General features: G+C 35.9%; 1 long non-coding RNA gene across 1 annotated transcript in view; it reads right to left on the bottom strand.

Moving 5' to 3' along the window:
• Positions 1 to 258: 258 nt before the first annotated feature.
• Positions 259 to 16,065, bottom strand: part of LOC147913996 (uncharacterized) — a 72,479-nt gene continuing 56,672 nt past the window's right edge. Inside the window, exon 3 of the long non-coding RNA XR_015555929.1 lies at positions 259 to 662. This is a non-coding gene — a long non-coding RNA (uncharacterized LOC147913996). The remainder of the gene's footprint in view (positions 663 to 16,065) is intronic.

The raw sequence follows: 16,065 nt of genomic DNA, 5'->3' as shown, positions 1-16,065 counted from the left end.
AAGGAATGGAAAGTGGAATAAAAATAATCCATTGAAATCAATGGTCTCTAGTTCAATTCTGAGATGATTAAATAACTTAAGCACATTACCTATGACCATATAAGGTGATATAATACCTCTGCTGTGGGAAACCATATATAAAATTCTATTACATTACAATGTTTCTTTTTTCTTTATAAACTAAGATGGACTCTGTCTTTCTTTACTAGTTAAAAAGGGCACTGTTGGTGACAAGGTGGTTGCACAGAGTGACAGGATCAATGCAGTGGTTCACTGATGTCTGAGCGATATTGTTTCTAATTCTCTACCTCTTACCTTAGTGACAGTCTGAAAGAATACAAACATCATGAAAAGATTTACTGAGCTTAGGACACAGGCAATTTATTATTCATTTCCAGCATTGAGAGAAGGCAGTTTTGATTCAAGCCTGATTTCTCAGTCATTTGGAAATTTTAAGCACTGGAATGTATCTTTTGAGGGAGATTTTGAAAATTAGGCTTTTGAAGAGCAAGAAAAGCAGTAATTCATTCCTCTGGATAAGTTGTAACCTGCTCGGTTCTCTCTGCTTGTAGCAAGGTCACAGGTTCTAGGTCAGCGAGGTATGGCTTTGATTCTGGGCTCCACCATAGCTATATGGCTTTGAGTATGCTTCTTTTCCTTATCTGTAAAGTAAGATAGGATGATAGTGAAGATTAAATGAGAAGATACATAGAAAAAGTTTAGCACAGGGCCTGGAACACAGCAGCCTTTCAATAAATCGTAGCTTCTGTTGTTGTAAAGATCCTGCTGATGCTGCCGATGGTGATGAGTCTGCTAAGGCAAGAGGAGAAAGAGCTTCCTTCCTGTTTTTGTCATATTCACTCATAATTGATTCTGCAAATATTCATGAAGCATCTACCATGTGTCTGACTCTGGGCTAGATACTTGGTGTAAAGAAATAAACAAAATAGATGTGACTCCTGTGTTCATTGTGCTTACAGACTAGTCATGAGGCAGATATTAAACAGAGAATCAGAAACATAAATATAGAAATGCAAATAAAGATAAGCTTTCTAAAGGAAAATTCCCTGTGCTATGGGAGAATATGAAAGGGAATGAAGACTGAGGGGTGAAGAAGGACTTCTTTGAGGAAACATGGCTGAGACCTGAAGAAATAGAATGTGATAACAGGCAAATAGCTTGGTGACGAGCACTCCAGGTGGAGGGATGTCACGTGCAAAGGCCCTCAGGTAGGCAAGAAATACGTGCGCCTGAAGAACTGCAAGAAGACCAAGAGGCTGAAATTTCATTGGGGGTGGGGAGAAATGGTATGATGTGAAGAGGGAGAACTAGACAGGGGCTATGTTGCATTGCTAAAGACTAGAGATTTTCCTAAATGCAATGAAAACTCATTTTGAATAGAAGAGTGACGTGATCTAGTTTACATGTTGTAAAAAACACTTTGACCGCTTTGTGGATAATAGAGTAGAGAGATGCAGGGGTAGAACAGGATGATGACCAGCTAAAAGCTGTTCTATTATTCCAGAGAGGGTATAGTAGCAGCTTAAGGAAAGATCATGGCAGTGGAGAAGGAGATGAATGAATATTTTATATATAAATAGGCTGGCATATTATATTATCATTATCATAACTATTGTAAATTTAATATGCAGCTGAAAATGTATGTATATACATATATGAAGATGTATCTATACATCTTCAGCTGCATATTATATTTACAATAATTATGATGATGATAATATAATATGCCAGGCAATTTATTAAGCCCTTTCAGATGCATTATGCCACTTAATGCTTAGAACCTCTTTAAAAAATAGATATTACTTTATTAATCCTCCTGTTTTTAAATCGATAAAACTTTTAACAGAAAAGTTAAAATAACTTTCTCAAGACCACACAGGTAGAAAGTAGTCTTGCTGGGATCTTACCTTCTATCTGTCTTGATTCTAAAACCCTCATCCTTAAGCATTACCCTAGTCTGTGCTTGCCACCTGATGTAGAGAATATGTCTAGATTCCATCCCTCTGTGCTGGTACCAAGGATTCCTTTCAGCTTCCGAACCCTCAGGCTTTGGAGTGACTGCGGGACACTGGCAGCGCCAGAAGCATTTGTCTGAGGCACCTGCAGGCAATTTTAAATCTGCTCCAACCTCAGTACCACCAGTGGCTCTAGGAGCTCTCCTCCAGAGTGCTCTAGTGTTTCAGAAAAGTGGCTTCGATAGAAAGTGAGAAGCTTTACCCTGGTACATTAGGAAAAGTGGAATGGTAATTGCTTATACTGTGTGATGCTGCAGTTAATCAAGCAGAGGAATTGGAATAAGTGGTTTGAAAGGAATGTGGAAGATCACCAGACCAGGAGTGTTTTAATGAGAGGAGCAGGGTACAAAGTCTGAGCGGTATCAGGTGGTGAGCCAAGATTCAGAGCAGATTGCTAAGAGGGTATGCGTTTTGTGGGGGGGAAAGGGAGAGGAGAATAGACTAATAAATAAATAAAATATAAAGATCTTGACGTAATTGCAGAGAGGAAACATGGAAAAACGTCAGATATTAGAGAGTGGAAAGTACAACAACAATTGATACCACTATTACAAGGTTACTACATGCAATTAATTAATTAATTACTTAAGCTCATTTAATTCACTCTCACCATAATGCTTATTTACTCAAGTTCAAAGATATCAAGAAAACTGCCTTGCATTACACAGCTAATAAATGGTGGAGTCAGGATATTACATCTGTCTGCCTCCCATGTTGAACTTGAATACTATATTCTCCTGACACAAAGAGGAGGAGAGGGGCATGGATTTTGAATGAATCCTCTCTATGGTTCTTGTCTGTAATCCTAAAGGGGAAGAAAGCCCATAAAAGACAGTACAGAAGAAGAGAGGAAAATACATTACCTGTATAGGCTTTAGAATGACCTCTCTGTAGCAGACAACTACTCTGGCTGAGAGATTAAAGTGAAGGCTGCAAAGCTTGACAAACAGTGCAGGCAAATCCTCAAAGGCTGTATCTTTAGTGACAGAATGAGGTTTCTTGGGAGTTATTGCAGATACCATACAAACGATAGTGCATTCTGAATCATGCAAGGGGAATAATAAGAGTGATGAGATTTCTGTTCTTGCTGTCCCCTTTAGTTTGACATATTCTGTGGGGGGTGGGAGGGGATTTACACTAGAGCTTAGAAATATTAAAGTGTGCATGATGCCATCAGTCAGAATTTAACTGATTGCCATTTGGTCACGGGAGCCTATTTCTAGTGAGAGACTATATTATCCGGGACAGAGGGACTTTTAGATCAAAGGCCAATGCTGTTTAAGGAGGAAGATAGTGGGCTCCTGAGGTCTGTGACTTGCAATAGTCGCATAGTTAGTCGCTGGTTACAATGACAGCTGCCGTTTATTAAGCACTTCTTATGCTGGGCACTGTTCTAAGAGCCTCCCATACTTTAATATCATGTCATTCACTTCTCATAAAACACCATATACTAGGTGCTATAATCATAATAAGTCCCATTTTACAGATAAAACAGAAGCAGAGAAAGGTTAGGAAATTTGTTTAAGATTATACTGCTACTAGGTGTCACAGGTGGGATTGAGCCTAGGAGATTTGTCTCTCTTTCTTGTAAGTCCCACATCTGTTTTTCTACTTTTTCTTGGTGTCTGTTTGGTTTGGGGTATATACATCTCACTTGCTCTAACATTCTAGGATTCCTAAAGGGAGTATGTAGATTAGATCTTTTTTTGAGACCCTCCTCACTTTGCCTATATTAAAAAATCATTTTTAAGCAGCATTGAAAATTGGCTCCAAAAAAACTTCTTTACTATGGAGCATTCTACAAAAGTCTTGTTCTCTCATATATGTAAAACAGAACCCTAGATAGAAACTTAGGGATTGAAGTACTTATTGCAGAATTTAATACACAAAAACACGTATTAAACTTTGTTTGAAGAGAGTAGGTGGGAATTGCCATACTTGAACATGTCTAATTCTGTAAAAGTTTTTAACTTTTCCTTTTAAAAACTTTAGGCTTAACTTTCCCTCTATGAGTGGGTATGCTGGGGATTGGCTTGATTAAAAGTGTCTAAATGGACTGAGACTTAAAAGAGAGCCCCATCCCTCAAAGCCGTTGCCAATGATGACATGAGAAGATGAGACAGAGCCAAAGGTTAAGAGGGAGATTCATTCCACTAAGCCAGAGAAGGAAGGCCAAATGGGCCACTTTGGCTCTGCACTTTAGCCAGAGACCAAAAACTAGAATGGAAAGCTGGAGTCTAGAGTCACCATGATTAGGAAGAAACCAGAGTCAAGGTAAGGAAGAATTATTTGGACCGGTTGTTGTTGTCACCAGTGCTGTTACATGGAGGCTGCTGCTCAGAGTTGCTTGGGAGAGCTGACTCTATTTAAAGGCAACAATGGGTCAAGTTGAATGTGTCTGGCTCCATGTTGAAAATAAATAAATACAAGTGGAAGAAGAACATGGAGTAGAATGACAATACACTCTCCTTTAGTCAACTGTGACAGTTTTTCCTTCAAAAATTCACTTTCGTCACTGTACAATTTCTTGCTCTCTCTTCTCTCATCACAGTCACTCTCAGTCAAGTCATCTGAATCTTCCTCCCCTACACCACACATGGCAGAAATGAAATATCTGTCTTTCCACTCTCAGAGGCATTTCTATAGCACCCTGTAGAGCCAAGTGGGAGACGAGCTTTTCTAATTTCAGCCAAAAATATATTAAATCAAATGGGAGTCAAAAGAGGGTAGTCACTGTATTGGTTAAGAGCAAAGAATTGAGATCAGACAACCTGGGCTCCACCTATGCTCTACAACTTACTTGCTACATGCTCTGCTGCTCTGACCGTGTGCCCGTGGGCAAGGTTATCTGATCTGGAAAGTTATACTCATTCCAACTTCATAAAATTGATTGGATAATTGAGTTAGAGAATACAAGTGAGGTTTGAGCCTAGTAGGCACTTAATAGATGGTGGCTCTTATTTTTATTGATATTATTGTTATCATTAAAAATGGTCAACACTTGCAGGGTTCAGATGGTAGGAGAGAAAGAACTTATTTAAAGCACCTCGAGTCCCTTCTGGCACACAGCGAGCATCATTAAATGAGCATTATCAATATCTTATCATGATCAATAGATTATTATTGTTCTGAAATGCCGATATTTATAGGACAGCCTAAGAAGCAGCTTGGGATCTATTTAATAAGGTCACTTTCATCCTCACTGCACTGAAATTGTCTCTCACTCTTACATTTAACTACATTTCAAGCACAGACATTGACTGTCTCTACCTTGACGCAGGGCTATTTTCTAATTTAATGTGTTTGGTCCCTTAGTGGAGTAAAACAGAGAAAAAACATAATGTACAATGCTTGATTTAGGTATCATGCAACTCCGTTAATATTATTTCATCCCCCTCCTTTGGGATGTGAGGACTGGGTGCTGCATTCCTCCAGCCTCTGTTAAGGGGCATCTGGCTGATTTGAATTATGCACTATGCTTTGACAATGGAAAATATGAAGCTCATCTATCTCAGTGAGCTTAGAGAAACAGATTGATGAGCTTCAGGATTAGAACGGGGCAGTGGGAATATAAAGAAGAATGAATTTATGAGAAATAGTTTGGGAAATATAAAAATTATTATATTATAAAAATAGAACCAAGACTTTTATTAATCTAAATTTGAAAAATTCCAAATAGATGATTCAACCAATTTTCCCATTCAGTCATTTATTCATTCAACAGATATTTATTCAGTGAGTGCTTACTATGTCCTCGGTGCCTGAAATTTACCTCATCTTAATCTGCAGCAATGGATCATAGAATAGGGCTGAACAACAACAACAAAAGTCTAATGAAGTGAACAGTTTTACAGTTGCCTCGGGTTATACTCCATAAGTGATATTTTTATTTAGCAAGTTTATTTCTTCTTGCCTTGTACCCCAATCCCTGCCTCCTTGCCCCATTCAACTTCTGCCCAAGGTGATCAGTGGAGATTGGAGGGCAGGGGTAGAGAGGCCAAGGTGTTTCTACTCCCATCTTGCTTACCACTCTTCTTGCTCTCACCTGGCTGCAGGAGCACTATTTTCTCTTCTTGATCCTTCAGGCTTAGAGGTGGTAATGCCTTCCGCTTTTCGATAGTACATGAGTGCCTCTGCACCCTTAGCTAGTTTCCTTATCTCTGTCCACTCCTTTGTAGACCTTTCATTACGTTTTCTTACATTTCATTACATTTACTTCGAAATCCCATCTGTTTGAGCCTTCTCTTTCCTGCCTGGACTTTGATTGATAGATAAATAACTGCACCTATATAGCTGAGATAAGAATTTATTTGTTACCAACAATAAACAAAAAAAATCATCTAAAATAGTTTTAATATTTCAAAATAGATACCACTTTACCACTGAGTATCATGAGGTGAAACTACTTAGCTATTGTTGTAATTCACGTTAATATACACATATCTAGGGGTGTCTATAGGGCATTGGCCATCAGTGACTTCCAGACAATTTGTCTGCTCACTTTTATTGCCCTGAGATTTTTAATTAACCCACTCATTGCTTTGTATAGGTGAGCCCTACATGCCAAAATGTGTCCGGGCGAGTACATCAAGATTTTTCCATAAGAGATTGAGTTACTCCTACTCCTTGCCTCACAATTTCTCTTGATTGTAGAGAATAGTGACAATAAACCAGAAAGGAAACACCATGTTTTACAGTTTAGCAGGAAAATCAAAAGGAACAGACAGGCAATCTGCTGCTCCTCTCCCATATGGGTGACAACAATGCAATTGGAAGAATAAGTACTAATTAGCTAAATGAAAAGCTCAAACTGTGATTGTTGAAGAGTTTAATTTTAGGGCAAACTGAGATGCTTTCTCAAATCCTTGAGAGGTAGAAACAGAGAGAAACTCGAAATGTCTCGCCTACAAAATCTCGTCAATAAAACCCTGTATATCACAGAGGGAAGTTATTTAGAGGAAATTCTAAGAAAGATTCTGGTTGAGGACTGAGTAATTTGATTATTTATACATATCTTACTCTGAAAACCAAAGTAAAAATATTGTTCTGAAAATTATTCTTTAGTTATATTCATTAAGAGCAGGTTATCAAAGTATATATTAGAATTAGGTTTGTTGAGTAAATTATTTATTGAAAACTCTATAAAACCCACCGTACAAATATATTGTTATGAGTTGAACAGTGGGAGAGCTTATTTCTGCCTGGGTCAAATGGCCATATTGAAAACCAGTGGAAGAGTATCTACAGAATATTTATTGACATGTTCTGAATATTTATTCTCTCTCTGCCAGATTAGTAAACACAGCTAGAAGAAAAACAGTTATGTTTTCTCTTAGGATCATCATTTCTAATCTAATAATTTGTAGCCCATTCCTTTTCTGGAATTAGGTAAGTAAATCTCACACATGGTTCCCAGAATATTCTTTCAAGACATTCACATCACCTCCGGTCTCTTGATTTACTTTCATTCTTTGTTGTAACTCAAAGACTACCAGAAGAGAATAAATAATCTAATTTGCAGTTTTTCTTGGTACCCTAGGTTATAATTTGATTATGTCAGGAGACAAACTCAATTGAGACTATGTACTATCGCAAACAACTCACTTATCTTGGGATTCAATTCTCTTTTCGTCAGCATTAGATCCAGCTTTTTGTGATCTGAGGCTCTTTCTTACGGGCATTGAAAACACAATCAAGACAAAGAAAAACAAAAACAAAATCAGAGTTGAATAATTGAACGTTCCCTTTATCCTGGTGATTTTTATTCTCCTTGATTGTCTGCTTTAGGCTTCAATTAACTCCTATGAATACAAGAGACCTGACTTTTAGAAAATGAAATTTCAGCCTCCTTTCTTATTCTGCCTTCAAACAAAGTAATTTTGATAGGGACAATACTGGGCCAACCACATTTATCTTGGTAATTCCCAAATATCAGCTTTTGAGATAGTTTGTTCTTATACCAAAAACGTGTTACACCTGATATCAAGCTTACTGACTAGGCTGGCTGGTGTTTTTTAACACAGGCAATCCCTGATGCTAATGTGTGCACAGATCTGAACCAAATATAGTTTGTTAGTTGACATCACGATATTAGGAGATCCGCATGATAGAACTGGCAGTAATTCTGAAAAGGTTTATTACATTGAAAATCTCTTTTGAAAAAACTGCTTCCTACCGCTATTATAACAGGGATAACTACATTAATAAGAGATGGAAATTCTTGGTTACACTTTTGTATGATTATAATCTTCAAGTGCTAAATAGGCTTCTGGTTAAGCCTAAGTGGAATTTTACTTGCATTTCTGATTATGGAAGAAGTACACTTGATTATTTAATGATGAACACTTTTTTTTTCTCTTTCCCTAAAGAAGATATTTTGGATTCAGGTGAGAGTCATCATTTTCCACTTCACTTTACTCTGAACTTCAATATTGTACCTGATCTGGTAAAGCATATAACTGAAACAGTGAAAGCAAAATGAGACTCTAGAATTTCATAGTGACCTTAGGAAGTTAAAAAAGGCCCAATATTCTGCTCATGATTCTTCTGAAATTTTTCCCTCTAAATACTTAGCAATATATACAACCTACAGAATAGCCCAATATAGGCAACCAAGGGCTCAAAGGAGTAACAGAAAGAAAAGAAAAAAAAATACTAGTAAGTCTGTGAAATTAGACCTAAGAAATAATCTCAGATAAAATTAGAATTAATATCTTATTTAATACATGACTTCACTAGAAGTCAAAAGAAAATTTGTCTCCAATATAAAGATCAACACAAAATTAAGATTAGGCAATAGGGTTACCCCTGTATGACTTCTGTGAAAAAAACCGTAAAAGCACAAATCCCTTTTGATGACCACATAGGATATTTACCCAAATTTATTCTTCAATTCATAGATGGTTATGTTTTGTACATTAGGCACTAAGTAACTCTACTTATTTTTCAAGATAAAATCAGTTACCTAAAAGTTTAAAGGACCCACTAGTAGATTTATTATGTTAGGAATAGTTTGAAATTTATCCTTAGTGGTAGATGGAAATCCTTACTCTTTTTTGTGAGGAAGATCAGCCCTGAGCTAACATCCATGCTAATCCTCTTTTTTGCTGAGGAAGACCAGCTTTGAGCTAACATCTATTGCCAAGCCTCCTCCTTTTTTTCCCCAAAGCCCCAATAGATAGTTGTATGTCATAGTTGCACATCCTCCTAGTTGCCTTACTCTTTATCTTAATTAATACATTGAGCATAGTTCTATACAGACAGGTATGATGTCTACTCCATCTTTAATATATACTCAAGTTATAAATCTCTTAATCTACTCACCTTAACTCTAAAATTTAATACCATCTCCCAACACAACCTATGTTTGATTCTAGCAAAGACAAAATGAGTTGGTTTTATATATTGCCCCATTTTTTTAAATTAGGATATGAGGCCTGACGTTTAAGTAATTTTCTCAATGTCTTAACAAATTTTAAGACTTACTTTTAATTGTAATATTCCATGGAGACTAACTTCTTAGACTGTAAGCTTCATACAGGCAGAAGCTGTGTATGTTTGGTTCACTGGTAAATACACAGTACTAGCACTGTGCCTGTAGCTTGTAGGTATTTGTTGATTGTACATGTTAGTCACAGCTATCATGGAAGGACCCCTGTTTCATTTTCACCAAGAAAATAGCGTAGGATAACAAAAAAATTTTTTGCCGTATTCAATGACCTTTTCCAGCTCTTTGATTTCACAGAATAATAGAATTTTTTACCCTGAGAAAGCTTCAGATTATACACTTAGTTCCCTCATCACTGAATGTTTCCCATCTTATTTCCTACATATTTTGGTGTAGCTAATGGTTTTAGAGTTACACATCATCAGCTAGCAGGAGGAAAATCAAAGAAACTACCTTCATCAATGTCGATGACGTGAACTAGACATCTTTAACTAGTTATTGTCCCAAACCAGCTTAACGTTAATATAGTAACCACCAAGCAAGCACTTTCAATTGGTCAGAGTTTCTTGAAACACAACCAACCTTTCATACACACAATTTCTCAATTTTTACTGTCTGCCTAGCACCTGAACTATTTGTTTAAGGTGTTTATTAAATGGCCTCATTTTTAATTTCAAATATAAACTTTCTATTACTATTTATTTGGAAACCCGTATCATAGATTATAAAGAGAAAGCAATCATAAAATTAATATTCTGAAAACAAAACACTGTTATCAAATTTTAGCTACCTTCTGCTCTGGGCACTCCGGATAGGAATCCAGAGTCAAGTACTAACTATCTGGGTGGTATAAGACAAGTTCCTTAACTGATCTTTTCACCAGTTACCTCACTTATAAAATGAAGATAATAATCATTCCTGTCTCAGAGGATTTTAGTGAAAATTAAATGAGATAAAGGTGTCAGTTCTCCTCTAACTTATCTACAGATTCTACGTTTTTCTAGTCAAAATTTCTGCAGACTTTTTCTTTTGAGAAAATTGACAGCCTGATTTTAAAGTTTATATGAAATGCAAGGTAATTTATATGCCAAGGCAATTTTGAAGAAGCAGAACAAATTTGAAAGCTTTCCACCGATTATTATAGAGCTCTATTAGTCAAGACATTGGTGCACTGGAGAGTGATAGACAAACTGATCGATGGGACAAAGTACAGTGCCTGAAACAGACCTACGTAGATTCAGTGACCTGAAGTACAATGAAGATGGCAGTACAGTGAAGTGGGAAAGGGATGATTTTCTTATTAAATAGTGCTGCATCAGTTGTATATCTATGTGGAAAAATATGTATTGTGACCCCTACCTCCCACTATACAAAGAAAAATCAATTCCAGGTGAGTTGAAGAAGTAAATATAAAAGAGAAAACAAAGCTTATAGAAGGCCATCTTCATGACCTTGGCATAAGCAAAGATTTCTTAGGCAGAAAACAAAAAGCACTAACCATAATTTTAAAAAATTAAAATGGAATTATATTAAAATTAATAATTTTTGTCCATCAAAACACTGATAATAGTATCTAAAAGCAACCATGGATAGGAAGAAATATTTATAATTTTTTATCTGCCAAAGAACTTGAATCTGTAATGTATTAAAAAAAAACTCCCACAAATCAATAATCTCTTGCATATTTGACAAACCAATAGAAAACTGTACAAAAAGGCTTGAACTTTTCTCAAAACAGAATGTCCAAATGGCCAATAAACATGAAAAGATGTTGAACTTCATAAGCCATCAGGGAAACAAGAATTAAAATACCCACTATGGAAGATGATATATTTGTAATATAAATGCATGATGAAAGACTAGTATCCAGAATATATAAAATGTTCCTAAAAATCAAATCAATAAGACAGACCATCCAATAGAAAAATGGGCAAAAGATTTAAACAGGCCTTTCACAAAGGAGGAAATCCAAAAAGCCGATAAACTTGCAAATGTGTTTAAATTCTTCAATCACCAGAGATAGATCAGTTAAAAACCACAATGAGATATCACTACCTAATGACTACTTTGCATAAAGCCTAACAATAGCAAGTGTAGACAAGAATTTGGGACAACATCTACTCTTGTAAACTGCCAGTAGAAGTTTAAATTATTGCAACCACTTCTGAAAACATTTACGCGTTAGCTATTAAAGGTGAAGGTATGTGAACCCTATGACTATCTCCAGGTATGTATCATAAACCCATCCACATCTACAAAGAATGCATATGAATTCTTATAGCAGCATTGTTTAGGATGGGTAACAACTCGCAGCAACCCAAATGTCCTTTTATAGTAGAATGGATAATTTCTAGTATATTCACACAATGAGGTACCATAAAGCAGTGAAAATGAATGGACTACACTACATGCAACTTGTAAGAACCTCACAGAGAAGCATAAAAGAATAGATCAGCATGATTTTCTTCAAAAACAAAAAACTAACATGTTTACAAAGATGTGGTAGAGCTATTAAGAAAAACAAGGAAATTGTTACAGAACTATCATCACAAAAGTCAGAATAGCAATTACCTCTTGGATGTAGAAATTTGAGATCAGAAGGGACAGACAGGGTCTTCTAGGAGTTGAAGGCAATGTTTTCTTTCTTAACCTGAATGCTGCTGAATAATGTTCATTTTGTAGTTATTTATTAAACTGTTTACCTTTTCTATAAATATGTTAATTTTACACTTTTTAAACGTTTAAAAAAGAAAGAGAGAAAAGCTATCCATTCTGCTGGTATGGATCATAGCAAAGACACTGATCACTGGGCAATCCCTTTCTTCAGTACGGCTACATTCCTAGGAGCCAAGCCTAGCGTATGTTGTATGTTTCTCCAGCTCTTCTGGAATGGCTAAAATGAAAAAGCTGAAAAGTACCCAGTATTGAAGAGGAAATGGAATGCTCATAAACTCTGGGTGCAAAGGTAAATTGATATAACCACTTTGGAAAACTCTTCTAATGAAGCTGATTATATACATATCTATGACTCGACAATTCCACTCCTAAGCATATACACAATAGAAATGTGCTCATGTGTTTATCAAAACACATGTACTAGAATATTCATAGCAGCACTATTCTTAATAGCTCCAAATTGGAAACTGTACAAATGGACAACAATAGAGTGAATGATAATGGAATGGATAAATAAATGGTGTTATAGTTATATAATGGACTACTATTCAGCAATGAAAATGAATAATCTATAATTACACATAACAATATGGATGAATCTTGTAAACATAATGTTGAGCAAAAGAAGTACACACAGATGTGTCTATTTATATAGTGCCTTAATAGGCAAAATTAATGTGTGCTGTTAGAAGTCAGGCTATAATTATCCTTGAGCATGTAGAAATTGGAAGGGGTCACAGAGGGATGCTTGTAATATTCTGCTTCTTGATATGAGTGCTGGTTAAAAGCGTGGGTCAGTTTTTTAAAAATCATCACGGTAAACATGATTTATGGACTTTTCTGTATAGACCCATTAAACTTCTCTAAAATGTTTTTAAAATGAGATCACATATGTGAAGTTCTTAGAAGTGTACCTGGCATGTAGTAAACTCTAAAAATCATTGGCTATTATTATTGTGTTGTTATCATTGTTCTTGCCTACAAAAAGCAATAAGCCTAGGTCCTGCTCTTCATGTATTAAAGAAGGAAATTAGGAAATGTTAGAAAGACATGACAACAAGCACCAAACTGAGGCTATATCACTAACATAATTAGAAGAATTGAAAAATGCATAACTTTCTTCTGAAATGAGTCAATGTGTTGTAGTGCTGAGTCCATGGGCTACCTGTGGTACACATCCATCAATGTGGGAAACAGTTCAATTGACCAAATAATTTAGCTACTTTGAAGAGACTGTTGACATCTTACTTTCCCCGACATGCTCATCACAATGAGCTCCCCTCCTAACCAGTTGTTCTTTTATTTTCCCCAAGATTTATTTATGTCCACTTGATCTTAAAATTGGCCAAATAATGTTGACTTCTAGAATCTTCAATTCAATGGTTACCTGAGTACTTGAAGAGTTGCAAAGTTCAATTTTAGCTCACTCTATGACTTAATCCTATGTAGAAAGAGAATGACATTTTATCTGAAGAATATAAGGCATTCTCCTACATTTTCAGAGAAAATCGTCAGTTCTGCTGTCTGCATGCTTGGTATTTAGACAATAGAGTGTCCTTTTAAATCAACAATAGAAAATATCATTATCAATATCATATCAAAGAATATGATAAAGACATAGAATCATATCTGCTCCTTAACATTTATGGCAATATGGCTCTTCACCTAGAAACCAAAGAATTAGCTAGATCGAAAAGAAAGCTATGAAAAAATGCAATATGGCAGAGATTAGTACTAGTTTAGGACCCTATCCTCTATAAATGTGTGACTTTCCATTTGTTTAGCAACTTTTCTCAAACACTGATAGTTGCACAGGAGATGACCTCAACTACTTTGGGTTTAGTTTCAGTAATAATACAAATCAGTCTTTTTAAATAGCTTTCCAAGCTAAAAATGATGCATTTTTATGGACTCAGAAACTGAAGTTATCACACACAAATCACTGTGTATCAATTCTAAAGTGGATGAAGTGGAAATCTCTGGTCAATGAGTATTTACCTAATGGCTTTCAATTATCGAGATCAATCAATGTATTATTTTCCCTCTTCTTGGTTTCTGTGTTGTTAGAAAGTCACTGAAATCTAGTGGTTAGGAGAAAGCAAAAAACAAAGGATTTGGGGCTTGTAGCTCTGCTTTGAAGTGCGGCATTTCCAAACAGTTCCAGTCATTCTAGGACCTTCCTTCTTTGCTGCTCTGGACCAGACCCTTTGATAAATGCCAGGCGATACATAAAAATGAGCAAGACTAGATTACGGTATAAAGCCTCAGATATAACTGGGTTTGAAACCAAGCCTTTCAATGTAAGAGCAATATGCAACTTCTTAACCTCTCTAAACACCAGTTTCCTCAACTACGTAATGGGGATAATAGTGGAACCTATTTCATAAGAATGTTGTGAAGATCAAACAATATGTGTAAATGCTTTTCATAGTGTTTGGCATAGTATATGCTTATTAAATAATATCTATTATTATTTTCTCTGAAAATGAATACTCTGTCAAGAACTTAAGGTGAGGTACTGGCCTTATTCTCATGTATGTGTATATGTACTCGTGTGCTTGTGTCTGTATGTTTTGTTTTTCACCTGAAGGTAAAGATGTGTGAGGGAAATCTCACCAATTTACTCATTTGAGCTGGGTATTGCCGCAGCAATGAATGTTCACAGGTGTAACCTGACAGCATGATATAGCTGCCGTTTTTGACTTGCAGCAGCATGGAATGGATGTGAGCATTTATTAACACTCTAGGAGGCACATTTTGACTGATGGTGGAAGGAATCTGGTCCTTTCTCTCACTGAAATAGACATTCTGAGGCATATTCTCTATTCTGAGGCTTATTCAGGACACCTCAGAAGGTCTTGGCTGGATCGAGCTTCAGTTGCCCACTCCAGCGATCAACGTGGCATATTACCAAGGAACTGGCTCTCTCTCCCTTTCTGTTTCACTCTATCTGGTTCCTCATTCCTGTTCTCTCTTCTCATTTCCCTAATAAACTATCTGCATGAAAGCCCTTGTCTCAGTTTCTGCTTTCAAGAGGATTTTGGGCTAACACAAAAGTATAAATAGAAAAAAAATTAAAAGTTGGAAAAAAGAAAGGGTGTGAATAAGAGGAAAAAGGTATAGATATTTACCTTACCTTAAAATGTATCCAAAATAGGATTTGAGATAGTTTATGATAATGGAATAGCTGTAATAAACCAAAAACCATTAATACAATCAAAAAGGCAAAACTGCATTGTAAATGAGAAGACATATACATCAAGTCTCCAAGTTTGGATAAAATTGCAGCAATTGAATGAAATATTTATATCTAGGTTTTCTAGCAGCCAGGGCAAAAGTGGAAACATGTAGCTCTTAGTGCTTAGTGGTCGGGAGCAAACCAATTAGTCAGTAGATGTAAATGTGTTCCAGATGCTGGACTCCAGGAGAAATTGTATCAACATCTTTTTTTTATAGATGGGACATTGAATAATGTAATGAATGGTGTTCTTAATAGCAGAGTTATAATAAAAATTACAGAGGTATTCCACACTTCATATATCAGTTCTTCATCAATGCCAAAGATATAATATCTAAAATCCTAGAACTTTTCTAAAAAAGCAGTCCTGGGTTATTTAAAATGCACAAAAATGTGCTCAAATGCCAGCTGACTGGAGCAAGAAAGAAATAACCATTACTTGAAAAATAATTCAGAGATCAACACCCAAACTATATAGTAGAACCAGGATATAATCCCAGTAATGGTAAATTTTGAGCAAAACTGCAGCCTGATGAACTTTGAGCAAGATAAGATAGTTCAATACTACACTCTCAGATAACTAAATAAATTAACATGTTAAACAATATTTCTTAATCATGCAAATATAAGATTTCCTAGCTCAAAGTTTTCCAAACTACATTCTTTGG

Source organism: Ceratotherium simum, chromosome 23 (assembly GCF_057802395.1).
Source record: "Ceratotherium simum simum isolate JZ-2026a chromosome 23, ASM5780239v1, whole genome shotgun sequence".
NCBI classification, from domain to species: Eukaryota; Metazoa; Chordata; class Mammalia; order Perissodactyla; family Rhinocerotidae; genus Ceratotherium; species Ceratotherium simum.
Note: the sequence above shows the minus strand (reverse complement) of the source record. Positions and strands in the feature narration are given on the sequence as shown.